The following is an 18,653-nucleotide window of genomic DNA, read 5'->3' on the forward strand; positions in this document are numbered from 1 at the left end:
TGCATTTATCGATATAAATTGGCCTCTGAGCACTGCTTTTGCTGTGTCCCAGAGGTTTTGATAGGAAGTATTTTCATTCTCGTTGCTTTCTATGAATTTCCTTATTCCCTCCTTGATGTCTTCTATCACCCAGTCTTTTTTCAGTAGGGTATTGTTCATTTTCCAAGTATTTGATTTCTTTTCCCTAGTTTTTCTGTTATTGATTTCTAGTTTTATTGCCTTGTGGTCTGAGAAGATGCTTTGTAATATTTCGAAGTTTTGAACTCTGCAAAGGTTTGTTTTATGACCTAATATGTGGTCTATTCTGGAGAATGTTCCATGTGTGCTAGAAAAAAAAGTATACTTTGCAGCAGTTGGGTGGAGAGTTCTGTATAAGTCAATGAGGTCAAGTTGGTTGATTGTTGTAAGTAGGTCTTCAGTGTCTCTATTGAGCTTCTTACTGGATGTCCTGTCCTTCTCCGAAAGTGGTGTGTTGAAGTCTCCTACTATAATTGTGGAGGTGTCTATCTCACTTTTCAGTTCTGTTAAAATTTGATTTATGTATCTTGCAGCCCTGTCATTGGGTGCATAAATATTTAATATGGTTATGTCTTCCTGATCAATTGTCCCTTTTATCATTATATAGTGTCCTTCTTTATCCTTTGTGGTGGATTTAAGTCTAAAGTCTATTTTGTCAGAAATTAATATTGCTACTCCTCTTCTTTTTTGCTTATTGTTTGCTTGATATACTTTTTTCCATCCTTTGAGTTTTAGTTTGTTTGTGTCTCTAAGTCTAAGGTGTGTCTCTTGTAGGCAGCATATAGACGGATCGTGTTTCTTTATCCAGTCCGAGACTCTCTGTCTCTTTATTGGTGCATTTAGTCCATTTACATTCAGCGTAATTATAGATAAATAAGTTTTTAGTGCTGTCATGTTGATGCCTTTTCATGTGTGTTGTTGGCAATTTCGTTTTTCCACATACTTTTTGTGCTGAGACGTTTTTCTTAGTAAATTGTGAGATCCTCATTTTCATAGTGTTTGACTTTATGTTTGTTGAGTCGTTACGTTTTTCTTGGCTTTTTTCTTGAGTTATGGAGTTGTTATACCTTTTTGTGGTTACCTTATTATTTACCCCTATTTTTCTAAGTAAAAACCTAACTTGTATCGTTCTATATCGCCTTGTATCACTCTCCATATGGCAGTTCAATGCCTCCTGTATTTAGTCCCTCTTTTTGATTATTGTGATCTTTTACCTATTGACTTCAATGATTCCCTGTTATGTGTATTATTATTATTTTAATTAATCTTAATTTGTTTTTGTGATTTCCCTATTTGAGCTGATATCAGGACGTTCTGTTTTGTGACCTTGTGTTGTGCTGATATCTGATATTATTGGTTTTCTGACCAAACAATATCCTTTAGTATTTCTTGTAGCTTTGGTTTGGTTTTTGCAAATTCTCTAAACTTGTGTTTATCTGTAAATATCTTAATTTCGCCTTCATATTTCAGAGAGAGTTTTGTTGGATATATGATCCTTGGCTGGCAGTTTTTCTCCTTCAGTGTTCTGTATATGTCGTCCCATTCCCTTCTTGCCTGCATGGTTTCTGCTGAGTAGTCTGAACTTATTGTTATTGATTCTCCCTTGAAGGAAACCTTTCTTTTCTCCCTGGCTGCTTTTAAAATTTTCTGTTTATCTTTGGTTTTGGCGAGTTTGATGATAATATGTCTTGGTGTTTTTCTTTTTGGATCAATCTTAAATGGGGTTCGATGAGCATCTTGGATAGATATCCTTTAGTCTTTTATGATGTCAGGGAAGTTTTGTGTCAGGAGTTCTTCAACTATTTTCTCTGTGTTTTCTGTCCCCCCTCCCTGTTCTGGGACTCCAATCACCCGCAAGTTATCCTTCTTGATAGAGTCCCACATGATTCTTAGGGTTTCTTCATTTTTTTAAATTATTTTATCCGATTTTTTTTCAGCTATGTTGATGTTAATTCCCTGGTCCTCCAGATGTCCCAGTCTGCATTCTAATTGCTCAAGTCTGCTCCTCTGACTTCCTATTGTGTTGTCTAATTCTGTAATTTTATTGTTAATCTTTTGGATTTCTACATGCTGTCTCTCTATGGATTCTTGCAACTTATTAATTTTTCCACTATATTCTTGAATAATCTTTTTGAGTTCTTCAACAGTTTTATCGGTGTGTTTCTTGGCTTTTTCTGCAGTTTGCCTTATTTCGTTTGTGATGTCTTGAAGCATTCTGTAAATTAGTTTTTTATATTCTGTATCTGATAATTCCAGGATTGTATCTTCATTTGGGAAAGATTTTGATTCTTTTGTTTGGGGGGTTGGAGAAGCTGTCATGGTCTGCTTCTTTATGTGGTTTGATATGGACTGCTGTCTCCGAGCCATCACTGGGAAATTAGTTTTTCCAGAAAATCCTCTAAAAAAAATATGCAGTCAGATCCCTATCAGAGTTCTCCCTCTGGCTCAGGCTATTCAGATGTTAATGAAGCCGCCTGGGGAGGGTGGGGGAGGGATCAGAGAGATAGGAGAGTAGCACCTTAGAATATAGCCAGTGTTGCTTGTCTTTCTTGGAATGACTATTATATCTGAGATTTCTGCGGGGCGCGTCGCCTATGTGTGCTGGCTGTGTGGAGATTGCCCCCGGGTGGTCTGGCCCACTGGAGTCACCGTCAGATCCTCCACTGCCAGACCCACGGCCAACGTCAAGGTTGCCCTACTGGGACGCCGCTCTACCCGCTCCAAGACCAGTCGCTGCCCCCTGGGGACCTCCTCCACCGGCCGCGTCACCACGCCACCTGCGCGAACCGGCTGGGCCCCCCCGGGGCTAGTTCAGGGGGGTGAAGCAGCTCTCCGCGCCTATGCCGTGCCTGCGCTCAGTCAAAATTCCGGCGGGATGGTTCCCCGGCTGGGACGCCGCTCTCCCTGCTCCAAGACCCATCACTGCCTCCCGGGAACTTCTCCCACCGGCTGCATCGCCACGCCGCCCGCGCGAACCGGCTGGGCCCCCCCCCCGGGGTCAGTTCAGGGGGGTGGAGCAGCTCCCCGTGCTTATGCCGTGCCTGCGGCCCACCAAAATCCCGGCAGGACGGCTCCCCGGCTGGGACTCCGCTCTCCCCCCTCCAAGACAAGTCACTGCCTCCTGGGGACTTCTCCCACCGGCTGCGCCGCCAAGCCGCCCACGCGTACTGGCTGGTCCCCCTCCTGGAATGAGTTCGGGGGTCAGGGCTGGGCCCCTTGTTTGTGCTGTCTGCCCCCTTGGGCTCTGCTCTAAATCCGGCACCGAAGGTCACCTGACTGGTACGCTGGCTCCAGTCTCTGAAAACAATCGCTGCCTCCCCGTATTTGTTCGTTCTCAGTATCTAAATCTGTGTTTGTTGTTCAGGGTTCATAGATTGTTATATATGTGATCGATTCACTTGTTTTTCGGAGTCTTTGTTGCAAGAGGGATCCGCGGTAGCGTCCACCTAGTCCGCCATTTTGGCCCCGCCCTGGAACAACCTTTTAAGATGAGTGTTATCTTAAATAGGAAACTAAAGCTTAGGGAGATTCAGTAACTTGCAGTTGATCACACTTGTAAATGGAAACACATACTTTTTTTTTTTTAAGAAATCATTTCTTACCTATAAAGATTATCAACTGGACAAAATACTTTGCTGACCAGGAGCTGGTAGGAATGAAAAATGTTATAACCCCTTTGAAGGAGAATTTGGCAATATCTAACAAAACTACGTAAGTGTTTGCTTTACGACCCAGAAATTCCACTCCTAGGATTTACCCTCAATGTACATCTTTACAAAATCAAGACAACATATGCACATGTTTATTCATTGGGACATTATTTGTAATAGCAAAACATTCTAACAACCTAAATGCACACCTACAGAAAACAAACAATGGAGTGATACATAGCTATAAAAAGGGTAAGAAATCTCTCTGTGAGTTAATATGGAGTCATTTACAGAATATAGTGCTAAGTAAAAAAAAATCAAGAGACAGAAGAATGCATATAGTATGCTACCTTTTATGCAAGGAAGAAGGTGAATTAAGGTGGTAGGAACATGTCTGACTTGACTGCAAGTATATATTCTCTGAATATACTTTTTTATGTAGTTTTGACTTATGAAACAGATTAACATTTTATATATTCAAAAAATAAAACTTAATTAAAAAACATGAAAAAGCAACCCCTGGAATGAACTGCAAACAAAGCAAATTTTTTTTTTACAGTATACGAAATTAATTACATATCCACACAGAAAAGAATTAATTCAAGTAAGGTTTAAGTACGAGACCCTTGAGTACATACTTTGTAGGATATATAAGGACCCAAAACTACGAATAAGTTTATACTTTTACTTACTAAATTTGTTATTAGTGATGGTACTGGTGGTATAATTATGAAACTACTTTGTTTTGTATTTTAGGATAGAACTAATGAGTAAACATTTTGATCTTGGGAACCTCAGTTGACTTTCATGGAGGGAGGAGATACAAAGAAGGCCATGATGAGAGTTGTACATATTATTATGAACTCATGATTCTAAAATATAGGTTATATACATATGGCTTTACATGTGTATGTATCTATCGCCATCCTTATATCTATATCTATCAATAACTGTTTTCAAAGAAAAATGTAGGAGAAACAACACCCCAGTAATAATTGCATCTAAACTTTGGTTGCTAAAAATTATTTCCCATTAAAAGGAACTGGGACTCCTTAGAGAAATGGAAGGTCCGAGGCAAGGAAAGTGCAAGTACAAGGTGATCTTGGAGCATCTTGTGCCAGAAAGCAACAAAGTACTCAAAGATTAATGGGACCACGTCAAAAGGCCAGCATGAAATGCTGCTCGCTGACCAAATTTAGGACAATTTCATCATCAAAAAGAAAAACGATGGCAATGGACTATAATACACTGAATTTAGGGGAAAAAAGGATCATGAATTTATGGTGATATGAAGAGAGAGAGACAAGGAAAACTCTTCTTTATAGAAGAATGACAGACAGTGGCATCACCAGGGTGGTGCAGGGGTTTCGGGACCACACTGGGTGACACTGTCAGAGGGGGTGACACAAAAAAGACTCTGTATAAAATTTTTGTGAAGTGTTTCGGCAGAAACATTATTTTTGTTAAAATATCTCTGTAGTTAGTTATAACAACAAAAACGTTTTTCAAAAGTCCAGCTTACATGTGTCAATATACACGTATCAATATACCTACAAGGCTGAAACTCTATACTAATTTACTCTTTGAACTTTCTAATGGGCTCTGGTCAGAGCTATCATTATTACTTAATTACAAAGATGCTTTAAATCACGTGGTTTCGTCTGCATGCGCTACAAGCATGTGCTGTTGTTTTCGTTGCTTCCAGTGTTTTTTGGCTTTTGATTCTGTCAAATTTCTGGTGTTTTAGCTACGCTATTGTGGTGTTAGTATTTGGGAACCTATATCAATAACCATTTTGAGAATTAAGTAGTGATAAAGGAAAAGAAGGAGTGATATATGGGAATTACAATTTACCAGTAACATTAATATAAAAAAACATTGCTAAGGATTCTGTATGGTCTGGTATGGGAGGAGGTCCCTGGGTGGGGGAGAGTGAAACCAGGAGTTACTGAACTGGGTGACACCCACCCTAGTGATGCCACTGATAATAGGTAAAAAAAAGTCGAAGGAATAAGATTAGAAAATCACCACACAATAACTGATTCAGGCGTAAATTATTAATGAATGGCTGAACCAAAGGGTATAGAATGTTTACATGATTTCAAGCTACCAGTTGCTGTTGAATCGACTACAACTCATGATGACCCCATGTGTATGAGAGTAGAACTTGCTCCATAGGGTTTTCAGTGGCTGATTTTTTTCAGAAGTAGATTGCTAGGCCTTTCTTCAAAAGCACCTTTGGGAAGACTCGAACCTTCAATTTTTTGGTGATGAACTTGAGCCTCCAACCTTTCAATTAGCAGCTGAGCATGTTAATTGTTTGCACCACCCAGGGATTCCAATCTCAAAGTGTTGTTTCTGTTGTTAGCTGCCGTTAAGTCAGTTCCAATTCATAGTGACCCTGTATTATGACTCCACAAATAACTTACTAGTTACCAAAGGGAAAACGTACTTTTATAATGAAAAGTGCCAATGGTGAGATAGCCTGACATCATGGCATTCTGTGCCTCTGGACATGATACAAGGGAAGATATACTATATCACCTCCATCAATATTCATGCTAGAAAATGTCTATTAAAAACGAATCAGGAAAATCCAGAATGTGGTACAGTCTCCCAGGACAATAGACTTGGTTTCTTTAAAGAATTCACTGTTGTGAAAAAAAAATGAGAAAGGTGGAGAACTGTTCTGGATTGGGGTAGAATAAGAAGACAAAGAGTCAAATGTAATTTCTGAACTTTCATTGATACCAGATTTTGGAGAAGGGGGGAGCTATAATGATCTTTTTTTTTAGCTCATTAAGGAAATTTGACTAAGGTCAGTATGTTGAATGTTGTTACAATATTGATGTTGATTTTTCTTAAGAGAGATGTTACATCTTTCCCTTTTATTTATGTAATGAATATAATTAATAAATTGCCTAGTGTTGAACCAGTTCTACATACCTTGGTCCACATTCCAACTTGCCACCAACGAGGTGGCACTAACTCACAGTGTGACTTTACACAATTCATTTAGTCTCTGTGTGTGTGTTTCCTTTTGTAAAATGACGATAGTAGGGTCATTTTGAAGATTAAATGAGTTAATATACTTTAACTTCTTTCTCTGTTAACTGGCACACAGCAAGCACTACGTATGTATTAGCTATTATCTTTATTCATATGTAAGGATGAGCTACAATTGTGTGTGTCTCTGTGTGTGTGTACATGAATATGTGTGTGTGTGTGCACTCGCATGCTACCTTTGTCAATCTCATGTTAGGGTTATGTCAGCTTCATAAAATGAACTCAAATGCATGTTATTAATATCAAGGTTCTGAAACATTTTAAATAACATAGGTATTACCAATAAAGCCATCTGAGCCCAGGGCCTTTATAGGCATTATGTGTTTGATTAACTTTTCAAATTCTTCTATGGTTATTGGTCTACTCAGATTTTCTACCTCTTTCTGAGAAATCTGTATATTTTCATATTCGTTGGTGTAAGGCTTCTCCCTTGCATACAATAGGCCATATGCTGCAGTGATTAAGAGCATGGACTCTGGAGCAAGGCTGCTGGATTTGAATCCCAGCCTTCTCACTTCTAGGGAAGTATCTTGGCTAATTATTTAACCTCTCCCTGCCTCATTTCTTTATGTGTCATACTGGGCTAATAAAATACTTACCTCAGAGGGTTGTTGTGAGATTTAATGAATTAATCTATGTATGGCATTTAGAACAATGCCTGGTATACAGTAAGTGATATATGTGTTTTTATTATTATTTACCTATGATTTAAAAAATTTCTTTTGTATCTGTGACTATATACATTTTAAATTCCTAATGTAGTATATTTATCTTCCTTTTATAGAGAAACTTAGCATACACTTGTCTATTTTATTGTTTTTTTTAAAGAACCAGCATTTAAATTTAATCTATAGGTACTTTTTAGAGTTTATTTCTGAATTTATCTTAAGTAAATTCTTTCTTTTGGTCTATCTTTTCTTCTTTTTTTTTTTAACCTTTTGTATTCAATACTTACTTCATGTTATTTTTTTCCTTGTTCACATTTAATAATAATATTATTTAAACACTAAAATATTTTCTTCAAGTTCTGCTTTCTTTGAATCCAAGAGAATTCAATATATTATAATCTCAAATTACTACTTTAAAGTTTCTTTATACATTTTTTCCTATATACATTCTCATATCGACATAAACACATTATAATATCTCATCTTAAAACATGGAGTTCCTAGGTGTTGCAAATAGTTAATGCACTCAGCCACAAATGGAAAGTTTGGAGGTTTGAGCCCACCCAGAGGTACCTGGGAAGAAAGGCCTGGTGATTTACTTTCAGAAAAAAAAAAAGTCACCCATTGGAAACTATGGGACACAGTTCTACTCTGACACACATGGGGTCATCATGAGTTGGAATCAACTTAGAGGCAACTGGTTTGTTTGTTTGTTTTTAAACTTAAAACATACACACAAAGTTCTTTGCCTTACAGTCCCAGCAACCTAACCATTTTTTCTGTTCCCATTGATAGTAACATTCCTCAGAAGAGTTGTTCGTATTTATTGTTTCCCCTTCCTCACTTTCCATTCTCTCTTTGTTTTGATAAGGCTTTTTGTCCCACCACTATACTGAAACTATACTTATCAAAATCACTAATAATTTCATCTTGCCAAATCCAGAAGTAATTTTTGAAATTATACATTCTCGTCTTACCTGATGTAGCAAAGTTTGACTGATTTGATCACTCCTGTCTACCCTGAAACTCTCCTTTGTTGGCTTCCAACATATTGTTTCTTCTGATTTTCCTACTCCTTGGCACCTTCTGTACTAATGTCCATCTTCCAGCCCTTAACAGTAGGAGTCACTTTTGGTCCTTCCAGCCCTTAACAGTAGGAGTCACTTTTGGTCCTTTGAAAACTAAAAGGGAAGAACACGCCCGATATTTCTCAAGCAGAAAGAAGTGAAGAAAATTTTCAAGCCTTGACTTGCTATATCGAGGGTTTATAGGCAAAACATTGAATGACACAGGAAGCATCAAAAGAAGATGGAAGGAATACACACAGACACCGTATCAAAAAGGATTAGTTCACATTCAACCATTCTGGGAGGCAGCATATGATCAAGAACTGATGGTACTGAAGGAAGAAGTTCAAGCTGCACTGAAGGCATTAGCAAAAAACAGGGCTCTGGGAACTGATGGAATACCAATTGAAATGTTTCAACAAAGGGATGCAATGCTGGAAGTGCTCACTTGCCTATGCCAAGAAACTTGGAAGACAGCTACCTGGCCAACTGACTGGAAAATATGCCCATTTCAAAGAAAGGTGTTCCGAAAGAATGCAGAAATTATTGAACATTATCAATATCACAGCAAGTAAAATTTTGCTGAAGATCATTCAAAAGTGGTTGCAGTACTACATCTGACAGGAAACTATCAGATGTAGTACTGTCAGAAATTCAAGCCAAACTCAGAATAGGGAATGGAACGAGGGATATCATACTTGGCTGAAAGCAGAGAATTCCAGAAAAATGTTTACCTGTGTTTTATGGAGTATGCAAAGGCATTCAACTGTGTGGATCATAACAAACTATGGGTAACATTCCAAAGAATAGGAATTCCGGAACACTTAATTATGCTCATGAGGAACCTTTACATTGACCAAGAGGCCATTGTATGAACAGAACGAAGGGATACTGCATGGTTTAAAATCAATAAAGGTGTGCATCAGGGTTGTATCCTTTCACCGTACCTATTCAATCTGTATGCTGAGCAAGTAATCCGAGAAGCTGGACTACACAAAGAAGAATGAGGCTTCAGGATTGGAGGAAGACTCATTAATGGCCTATAATATGCAGGTGCCAGAACCTTGCTTGCTGAAAGCAAAGAGGACTTGAAGCACTTACTGATAAAGACCAAAGACTACAGCCTTCAGTATGGGCTGTACCTCAACATAAAGAAAACAAAAATCCTCACAACTGCATCAATAAACAACATCATGATGAACGGAGAAAGACTGAAATTGTCAAGGACTTCGTTTTACTTGGATCTACAATCAACACCTATGGAAGCAGCAGTCAAAAGAAATCAAAAGATGTACCGTATTAGGCAAATCTGCTGCAAAGACTTCTTTAAAGTGTTAAAAAGCAAAAATGTCACTTTGAGGACTAAGGTTCATCTGGCCCAAACCATGGTATTTTCAATTACCTTATATACATGGGAAAGCTAGACAATGAATAAAGAGACCAAAGAAGAATTGATGGCTTTGAGTTGTGGTGTTAGTGAAGAATATTGAATATACCATGGACTGCCAGAAGCATGAACAGGTCTGTCTTGGAAGAGGAACGGCCAAAATGCTCCTTAGAAGGGAGGATGGTGAGAGTTCGTCTCACGTGTTTTGTACATGTTATCAGGAAGGATCAGTCCCTGGAGAAGGGCATCATGCTTGATATGATAGAGGGTCAGCAAAAGAGAGGAAGACCTTCAGTGAAATGGACTGACAAGGTGGCTGCAACAATAGGCTCAAGGATAGCAAGGATTATGAGGATGGTGCAGGACTGGGCACTGTTCCGTTCTATTGTTCATAGGGTGGCCGTGAGTTGGAACCAACACTTTGGCACTTAACAACAACAACAACAATGAAGTATTAATGAAAATCTCATTCTTAGGTATTTAAAATTCCAGGGTAATTAAATAAAAATGCCACTTTCTTTTAATTTCCTGCTTCTCTTCTGTCATTCTGTTTTCCCTATCTCAGTAAATAGTGTCACCATTCATCAAGATCCCTAGGCCAAAACTTAGGGATCCTTTTTAATTCTCTTTTCTCTCACCCAGTCAATGCAATCCATATAACCTCTACCTTCCAAGTGCATCCTGAACTGGGCCACTCTTCATTACCTCTGCTATTAGCGGACTATTAGCACAATAGTCCAAGTCATCAACTCCAGTCCAATAGCATCCTAACTGTTCTCCCTGTTTCTCCGACTGCCTTCATTCCCAAGGCAATCTTCTACACAGACTGATCTTTTTAATTATAGATAAGTATGTGTGTAGTACTGTCATTTTGGTGCCTTTTTGTGTGTTGTTGACAACTTCATTTTTCCATTTACTTTTTTGTGCTGAGACTTTTTCTTTGTAAATTGTGTGTTCCTCATTTTCATAGTAGTTGAATTTATGTTTGCTGAGTCGTTAGGTTTTTCCTGGTTTTTATTTTGAGTTATGGAATTGTTAGACCTCTTTGTGGTTACCTTAATATTTACCCCTATTTTTCTAAGTAAAAATCTAACTTGTACTGTCTTATATCGCCTTGTTTTCTTCTCCATATGGCAGTTCTATGCCTCCTGTATTTAGTCCCTCTTTTTGATTATTGTGATCTTTTACATATTGACTTCAATGATTCCCTGTTTTGAGCATGTATGTGATCGATTCACTTGTTTTTCTGAGTCTTTGTTGCAAGAGGGATCCGAGGTAGCTTCTACCAAGTCAGCCATCTTGCTGATGTTTTTAAAAGTATAAATCATATCACATTACTCTTCCCACCTCAAAATTCATCAATAGCTTCCTTTTACATTTAGAATAAAACCCAAGCTTGTATAAGACCCTGTGACCTGGCCTTTGTCTCCTTTCCAGCTATTTTGCCCTTGCTCACTCACTCACTCATTGGTCCAACTTGCTCCCCACTCAGATGTTCACACTAGCTGCTCCCTTCTGGTGGAATCCCTGAGTGGTACAAACAGTCAACACACTTAGCTGCTAACCAAAAGGTTGGAGGTTCAAGTCCATACAGAGGCACTTTGGAAGAAAGGCCTTGGTGATCTACTTCCAAAAGAATTCAGCTATTGAAAAACCCTATGGAATGTAGAAACTGTTGAATTGGTGTGTGTTGTGCTGTGTATAGTCTCAACAACAGCAAAAAAAAAAAAAAACTAAACTAAAAAAAAAAACACTGTGAAACACAGTTCTACTCAGATGCATAGGGAGTTGTCATGAGTTGGGAACCTGCTTGGAGGCAACTGGGTTTTTCTCTTGAAGTGTGCTTCCCCATAAATTGGCAAGATTTGCTCCTAAAATTGTGGGGTCCCTGTCAGATGTTAACTCCTAAGAGAAGCCTTTCCTTACCTGCCATCACTATTTACTCCTACCCTGTTTTATTTTTCTTCATTGAACTTTTCAGACTTTTCAGACACGAGTGTTTATTTGCTTGTTGATTGTCTTCCCCGTGAGAATATAAACACTCCTGAACAACTCTAGTTTGCTCACTGCCATGTATTTCCAACACTATGTGCTTAAAAACCCATTGCTGTGGAGTGGATTCCAACTCATAGCAACACTACAGGACAGAATTGAACCGCTCCATACGGTGGCTGGTGGACTCGAACTGCTGACCGTTTGGTTAGCAGTCTTAGCTCTTAACCACTGTGCCACCAGGGCTCCACTATGTGCTTGCTCATAGTAATTACCCAAATATTTGGGTAATCTTTTGTGATTTTAGTGTAGATTTTCTTCTCTAAGCCTGAAGTTATGTAGAAGAGTGCAGTATTGCTAAGCTTCCAGTCTTGTGTGCTCATTAACTTTTTATTTTACATTTCCAGTTTTGTTGTGTTGTAATAAGAGAATATGGCCTGTTTAATTTGAGAATTTATTGAGGTTTTCTTGTGAGTATTATAAAAGCTTCATGAGCATTTGAGTAGAATGTGTATTCTCTGTAGAGTTTATATATATTAATTAAATCAAGATTCTTGATTTAATTGATTTGGTTTACTTGATTCATCAAATTCTGAAAGAAATGTGTTAAAGTGTTCCATTGTAATTGTGGTTTGCGTCAAAAAAGTGTTATGCTTTGTATGTTTCATTGCTATGTTAGTTGAATAAAAGCTAATTGCTATAATGATTTCCTTTTAGGTTTTATATTTTTGTACCATTTAGTGCTTTTTTCTTTTTCTAATTTTAATATTTTCAACCTGCTCCCCTTTTTGTTACGCTGTTAACCAAGAGTGCGACAGTTCGAAACTGCCAGGTGCTCCTTGGAAGCTCTATGGGGCAGTTCTACTCTGTCCTATAGGGTCACTATGAGTCGGAACGGACTTGACGGCAGTGGGTTGTTCTCCTTTTTGTTTTCAATTACCTAACATCCTTTGTCAGCCTATTTATCCTCAATTTTGGGAGGTCATTTAGTTATAAGTATATCTCTTTCAAACAGCATATATCAGGATTTATGTTTTTACTCAATGTGATAATCTTTGCTAATGGGCAAATTAGCCATTTTACAATTATTATATAATTAAAAAGTTTGACTTGACTTTTGTCATTTCACTTGATGCCTTTTTTGTATCCTCTTTCCTTAGCCTCCTTTTCTGAGTTTACTGTAACGATTCAATTTTCCTTGGGCTTTTTTTGTCTTCTATTAATTTAGAAATTCTGCATCCTGTTATTTGCATCCTAGTAATGATTAATTAAGATCATTACTTCATCAAGAGAAATTGTCAAATATGGCAACTACCTCAGCTGAAAATGAGAGAAGCACAGAAGCAGGTTTTGAAGATATTATTGATGATTTTACTTCTATGGAAGCTGGAAAACTAAAACAATATTAAATCCTGATTTTAATACAAATGAAATATTTAAATTTAAAATAATGTGAGTTTTAATGCATCTACTTTTCAAATTTTCAATTACTTTAATGTTCTGAGAAAAAAATTAACCATTAAAAAAACATAATAATAAAAGCATGTATATAGGGGCATATAGTTCTCCTTTTGCCTCAGGCTCCAATAGGATTCAGCACAACACTGGTCTTTCTAAATAATTTGCTATTTTAAAATTATCATGGATTTTTAAATTAGCATTGATTTTTCAAAAAGTTGCAGTGAAATATTATTTATCTTGATTACTGTGCTTTTTGGTGCCCCCTTAAATTCTGCACCTAACCTCAGCTCCATTTCAGAATCAAGTATAATGTTTACTCTTGGGTTCTGGCAGCAAACGTTCATCAAGTTAAGGATGTTTCCTAGTTTTATAAGAGTTTATTTCATAAATGAATATTGAATAAATTAAAAGCTCTTTTGGCTTCTCTTGAAAAATTTATATGACTTCCTCCTTTAATTGCTTCTGAGTTACATTAGTTCATGTCTTGTGTAATGCTGAATCTTTGTTGCATTCCTGAGAAAAACTCTACTTGACCTATTTTTAAGAGGCAGTAATCCTATTTTTAATACTTTATAAGATTCAATTTATTAATATTTCTTCATCTATAGTCTTATATGATGTTTACTTATTGTTTTCTTTGAAGGGCTATTTTTATCAGTGTTACGCCCTGTAAAATGAATTGGGTGGCTCCCAATGTGTGTGTATATAGCCTTTAAATAGTTCTATAAGAAATGGACTCTCTGTTCCTTAAAGATTTGGTAGAACTGACCTATAAAATTGCCTGGGCCTGATGCCGTTGGGGGTTGGGGGGTGGGATACTATCATTTTTATTTCTTTCATTCAAGTTTTCTATTTTTCCTTAAGCCAATCCTAGAAATGTGTATCTTCCCAGAAAATTGTCACTTTTAATTTGGGTTTTTGAATTTATTAGTATAGAGGTAAGTGTATTAATCTCTTACAATTTAAAACTTTCCCTCTATCTGTAATGTTGTTTCTCCCTTTTAGTTTAGTTTACTTCAATTTATTAACTTAAGCTTTTACTTCTGTTTCATTAAGTTCTTCTTCTTTTGTATTTGTTTGCTCCCTGAGTTGAAAGCTTAGTTTATTTATTTTTAGTCTTTCTTTTAATAGAGGTTTTGGTTCTGTTCTGTTCTGAATCATTAGAAATTTTCATTTTGATTTCCTCCTTTAGCTAATACTATTTAAAAGTTATTACGATTTTTTTTTTTTAATTTACAGATGTAGATTTTCTATACATTATTTTTGTTATTGACTTCTAATTGCATTGCAGTATGGCCAGTAAACATGACCTATGTAGTATAAGCTTTTCGGAATTTGCTGAGATTTTTTTTGTCCATAGATACACGGTCAATTGGGAGAACGCTCCAAGTGTGTTTAAAAGGATGTGTATGCTTTCTTTGTTGGGTAAAACATTTTCTCCATACATATTTACTAGAGAAATCTTGTTAATCGGGTCATCCAAATTATCTATATTCTGATTTATATTTTATCTACTTCATCTGCTGTTTTTGACAGAAGTATGTCAAAGTCTCATGGTAGAATTGCGGATTTGCTTATTATTCTTTGTAGATTTGTCAGTTTTTTGTAACATTTTGAAGCTATGTTGTTAGGGGACATAAAAATTCATGGCTATTATACCTTATTGGTTGATTATTCCTTTTAATAATATGAAATATCATTTTTTGCCCTTCTATGGCTTTTCACATTGCATTCTACTATGTCTGATATGAATATTCTACAACTGCTTTCTTTTAGTTACTAGTTGCCTTGTCATGGAAAACTGGAATTCTGGATTGCATTTTAAAGTTATTATATTAAAGTGCAGAATGATATGTATACTGTTGTCTTAGTTATCTAGTGCTGCTATAACAAAAATACCCCAAAAAGATGGCTTTAACAAACAGATATTTATTCTCTCACTGTTTAGGAGCCTGAAAGTCTGAATTCAGAGCACCAGCTCCAGGGGAAGGCTTTCTTTCTCTCTTGTCAGCTCTGGGGAAGGTCCCTGTCATCAATCTTCCCTTGGTCAGGAGATTCTCAGCACAGGGAACCCAGGTCCAAAGGACACACTCAACTCCTGACTCTTCTTGCTTGGTGGTAATGAGGTCCCTGTTCTCTCTGCTCAGTTCTCTCTTTTATATCTCAAAGGAGATTGACTCAAGATAAAACTTAATTCTGTAGATTGAGTCCTTCCTCATTAAAATAACTACCTCTAACCCTGCCTCATTAACATCATAGAAGTTAGGATTTACAACATATAGGATAATCACATCAGATCACAAAACGTGGACAATCACACAACACTGAGCATCATGGCCTAGCCAAGTTCACACACATTTTGGGGTGACACAATTCAATCCATAACAGTTATCTTTCATGTTCAAAAGTGAAAAATAAGAAAGTTTATTAAAATTTGCTTGTATCTGCATAATAGGGGACACAAGAAACTACATATAATAGCGGACACAAGAAACTAAGGATTACTAAATACACATTTTCAAAATGCTCAATGGCTGAAAGTTAAAAATCAGTATGTGACTAAGCTCAAGGCTGAAGCCCAATATCACCTCTACAAAATGTCATTCTGGGACACAAGAATACATGTAAAAATGTATTTATATATTTTTTTATAATTACAAAATGCATTAGTCACATTTTTAAAATTTGATATTATAGTCCAGAGAAAATAACTCTTTTTTTTTTTTTTTTTTTTTTTTAGCACTGTCAGCTGCTATGGGAAATTATATTAGACATTTTCTAATACCAAGTAGTGTTATTCTTCTAACTGTAGTGTAGGAACAAGAGACACTTCTGGCCAGATTTGCCAGTATAAGGTTCTGCTGATGGTGCTATTGCTATTGTAATATTAATTTTGCTTTCAGCCCTAATAGAAACTAAAACAAATGCTTATCTTCTCTCCAACTCCTGGACTTGAAAATTTGGTCAGTGGTGATGGTACATTCTTAATGAAAAAGGTGTGCTCAGGGCTTCAGAGTCAAAGCTCAAGTGCCACATAAACAACCTCAAAGTTGGCACTTGTGCCCTGAAAAAAACCTTATTTCTTATAGTAACAGGGCTGATATTGCCGAAAACCAAACCCCGAGTCTTATTGTAAAAGTGGCTGCAGTACAACGCCAATTGAATTCCCAACCTTGAATGGTGTCTGAAGTTAAAGTAAGGGCATTGATTGGGAAGAAATAGAATCCTGAAACTTGGGATGGGCAGATAATTAGGAACGTGGGGACGCTGAACCCCTAAATTCCATTGAATCACTCCTGCCAACAGAAGTAGCCCTCTCACTCACAAATGAAGAGGTTACTCCATCTTTGTCTGCTAAGCCACCCTCCCAGTAACATCATTAGCCCCTTCACCCCCATCTGATGAGATTAACCCAGCTGTGTCTAAAGAGTCTTTATCTGAGTCATCCCCTGGGGAGGCATCTGAATCAGTGGCAGGGGCATTGCTTGAGGCAGATGCTTTACAGGACATGGCTGAATGTTTGCAAAACACATCCCCACAACCCATTTTTACTTCTAGACCTATAACTTGACTTAAGTCCCAATAAGCCCCAAAAGGTGAAGCATAAAGTGTGACTCAGGAGGAGGTATGTTACACTCGAAAAGAATTGCTTGGCTTTTCTAGTATATACCAGCAGAAACCTGGAGAATATGTGTGTAGGAATGGCTATTAAGCGTGTGGGATAATTGTGCAAAGAACACAAAGTTGGATCAGTCTGAGTTTATTGATATGGGCCCACTATGCACAGATTCTTCATTCAATGTTTCAGCTTGAGAGGTTAGGAAAGGATCTAATAGTTTATTTGGTTGGGTTGCTGAAGCATGGATTATGCAGTGGCCTACACTAAATCAAGTTGAAGTACCAGACCTGCTTTGGTATACTGTAGAAGAAGGTATCCGGAGGCTTAGGGAAATTGCCATGTTAGAGTGGATTTATCAGATTATATACACAGACCCACACATGGAGTGCCCACAGGAATACCTTTAACCACAACCTGAGGAAAAAATTGTGAGGGGAGCCCCAGCATCCTTGAAGACTGCTGGGATTGCTATTTTATGTAAGTAAGATTTAACAGTGGGAGCTACCCTAAATGAATTAAAACAGCTAAATACAACAGGGTCGATAGGACCCTGTGGTGGTAGAGGCCAAATGGTGGCATTCAATCAACAAAGACAAGGTGGGCGTGGTTACTGTAATGGATGGCAGAATCAGAATAGTCTGAATAGTAATCAGAATAGTCTGACTTATATGGACTTATGGTGTTGGCTACTTAGTCATGGTATCCAGGAGTGAAATAGATGGAAAATCTACTAAATATTTACTTGATCTGTACAAGTGGAATAATTTCAGGTCAAGTGAACAGCAGCCTAACTCGAATTGCCAGAATAGAGAGTCATGGCCTCTCAATCAGTTCCCAGACTTGAGCAGGTTTACAGACCCACAACCCCTTGAATGAAGGGAATGCTATGTCCCCTTGAGGAAGGATCCCACTATATTGCCAAAAATTTATACTCTTAATCTTTTTCTCAGCCTTCCCCAAAGGGATCTATGGTCTTTTTTGAGAGTAGTTGTTCACTGGGGAAAAGGAAATAATTAAACTTTTGGGGGGTTACTGGATACTGGCTCTGAACTGACACCAATTCCAGGAGACCCAAAATGTCACTGTGGCCCACCTGTCAAAGTGGCGGCATATGGAGGTCAGGTTATTAATGAAGTCTTAGCTCAGGTTTGTCTCCCAGTGAGTCCAGTGTGTCCCTGAACCCATTCTGCACTAATTTCCCCAGTTCTAGAAGACATATTTGGAATAGATATACTCAGCAATTGGCAGAACTCCTGCACTGGATGCCTGACAAGTGTAGTAGGGGCTATTACAATAGGAAAAGCCAAGCAGAAGCCATTAGAACTGCCTCTACCTAGGAAAATAGTAAATGAAAAGCAATACTGCATTCCTGGAGGGATTGCAGAGTTTACTGCCACCATCAAAAACTTGAAGGATGCAGGGGTGGTGATTCCCACCACATACCCATTCAACTCTTTATTTGGCCTGTGCAAAAGACAGATGGATCTTGGAGAAGGATGTTGGGTTATTAAAAACTTACCCAGGTGGTGGCTGAAGTTGCAGCTGCTGTTCCAGTTGTGGTTTCATTACTTGAGCAAATTAATACATCTCCTGGTACCTGGTACGCAGCTATTGATCTGGCTAATGCCTTTTTTCTTCATACTTGTTTCGAAGGACCACCAGAAGTAATTTGCCCCCAGCAGGAAAGGTAAATATTCACCGTCCTACCTCACAGGTATATCAACT

Source organism: Loxodonta africana, chromosome 5 (genome assembly GCF_030014295.1).
Source record: "Loxodonta africana isolate mLoxAfr1 chromosome 5, mLoxAfr1.hap2, whole genome shotgun sequence".
Lineage (NCBI taxonomy): Eukaryota > Metazoa > Chordata > Mammalia > Proboscidea > Elephantidae > Loxodonta > Loxodonta africana.